We start from the raw sequence: 2651 nt of genomic DNA, 5'->3' as shown, positions 1-2651 counted from the left end.
GTGTTACTTATAAATTAACCAAAGCATGGTTTGCCATTTTGACGCGTTGTCTCTACAGAGTAAAGATCGTCAACAACAATGCGTTTTTTGTCCCTAAATATATCGCACACTATTCATAAATGTTTATTGAAATATAGTAATTGAATAACTGTTGAACTGATATCAATCTTAAATTCAGTACACAATTGGATACAATGATTGTTCTGTAAAAGAACATTAATTTGATGCTATGTAAAGGATCCTAAACAGAAAATGTTTTGCAATTAATCAATAATAAACTCTCCACGGTAACATATTCTAATTATAACATTAATCTTAATGTGTAAGCCTTTAGTTATGTTTGTTTGATATGCAACAACGTCGTAACCTAATCATAAATTAGAAAGCTTGCGTGATACAAATGTACAGCTTTCGCTTTCTTTTAAAGGGACCTTTTCACAGATTTTTTAATGTTTTGATGTTTGTCATTAAATGCTTTAAACTTTATATATGTAAACATCGGAAAAAAAGAGTACCAGTTTAAAACCAAACACAATTACATGAAGAAAACACAAGTAATTCAAACCTGGGCTCGAACCAATGACCCTTGGAGTCTAGCGCTTAAACCACTTGGTCATCTATACAGATGTAACAGTACTTGCAATTTATTCCTTATATAGGTAATCTTCATATTGTCACGACGGAATACGGAAAAAAAAACTCCCGGATAAAAACCCTCCCATCTTTCATAGGGGGCGGACAAAAACCCGCCCATGAAAAAAGGGGCCGGACGAAAACCCTCCCATGAAAAAACGTGAGCGGACAAAAACACTCCCGTGAAAGCAAGTAAACACCGACAAAGGTAATTGTTTCACACAGTTAACGACATATTTTGATAACAACAAAACTTTCCAAAGCATACAATTGTTTCGCTTCTGTAGTTTTCAGTTTTTCCATGTTAGAGCATTGTAAATGTTCTTTGTTTAGTATTACTGTTTCCTAGCAAAAAAACAACAACAACAAAATTGCAACAAAAAGTTTCAAATCTGAAAACTGTTTTTTTCCATTTATCAAAACTTGAAAATGTCCCTTTAAGGTCTGTTCGCATGAAAAAGTACTTCGACGATTTAAAGGTCATAACTCGACTTAATGATACAAAACGTGTATATTTTTATGACAACATAATTATTACGTTAACTAGTGTCTCAAATGGAAATGTGTTATAGTATGGAGCAGTATATATAGTATGTTCGATAATTCGCTTAAATGTATCATTTAAATCCAAGTGTTAAGATTCTTGTCTTGTCGTTAAAATTGGGAGAGAGGGGGCGGGGGGGGGGGCGTATAAAGACAGATTCAGGGTTAAACAATACAATATTCCAAACCAAATAGTAACCGTCGAAGTGTGGTCTATTTTAGTCATAGGCGCTTGATTTAAACTAATTGTGGTGGGCGCAAAAATACAATGTTCCACTTATTACATCTTTCTCCTAAAGGTTTCAGATAGGATTAAAGCTATTTTGATAATAAAGCTTTTATAAAGTGTGATGCCTATCGCGTGACCAGTGTTAACCACAGCGGCATAATGTAACACAACTTTCGGGAGGACCGCTAAACGATCTCATATATACCGAATCACTCTGGATCGGCAGACGATTTATTGCTTAAATCTTACGGAGGATTCCGGAGGTAGTCGATGTATCACGAATGATACCGAATATAAATTTTTTGATCCTTATGGTTGCCGAGAGGTTATTATGCATACTGTTTATTTTAATAATCATGAAGTCAGAGAATCTATGGCTTAAAAAAGGAGTAAGAGATTGATAAATGTCAAAACTAATCACCTATAATTATTTTAGTTATAAGTTATACAATATAACATAAATAACGTAAAAAGTGGTCTCTGTTAAAGGGATCTTTTCACGCTTTGGTAACTTGACAAAATTAAAAAAAATTGTTTCAGAATCGCACATTTTCGTTTTAGTTATGATATTTGTGAGGAAACAGTAATACTGAACATTTACCATGGTCTAATAAAGCCATTATATGCATCTTTTGACGATTTTAAAACCTAAAAATTATAAAGCGTTGCAACGCGAAACGATTGAATAATTTGGAGAGTTCTGTTTTTGTCGTTAAATTTTGTGAAACTACGAAGATTGCTTATATAAGGTATAAAATACGTCACGTATGTGTATTTGGCGGAATAGCTCAGTTGGCTAAAGCGTTTTTACTTCAGGACTTTGGCAGGACTCCAGGGGTCACTGGTTCGAAACCTGGTCCGGGCAATATTCTATTCCTTTTTTAAATTTTATTCTTGATTTTTTACTGGAGCTTTTACGATCCAATGTTTACATTTATCGATATAAAGCATTTAATGAATAAGTTAAAAAATGACGAAATCTGTGAAAAGGCCCCTTATATATATATATATATACTATATATATATATTTGTCTGACATGGCATGATAGCATATAAACAACGATATTTTTTTCAAAATTACCTCACTGCTTAAATCAATTCAATAACCAAAGCGCTTCAAATAGCGTAAAAGCGCTACTTTGAAAAGAAAATGGATACATTTTATTTATTCCACATATCCCCCTTTAAAGGCGAACTGCATTTACATCGGCGCTCTATACTACTTACCATGCAGTTTAGACGTACA

This window comes from Dreissena polymorpha, chromosome 9 (genome assembly GCF_020536995.1).
Source record: "Dreissena polymorpha isolate Duluth1 chromosome 9, UMN_Dpol_1.0, whole genome shotgun sequence".
Taxonomy (NCBI): Eukaryota; Metazoa; Mollusca; class Bivalvia; order Myida; family Dreissenidae; genus Dreissena; species Dreissena polymorpha.
This window is presented reverse-complemented; position numbering follows the sequence as displayed.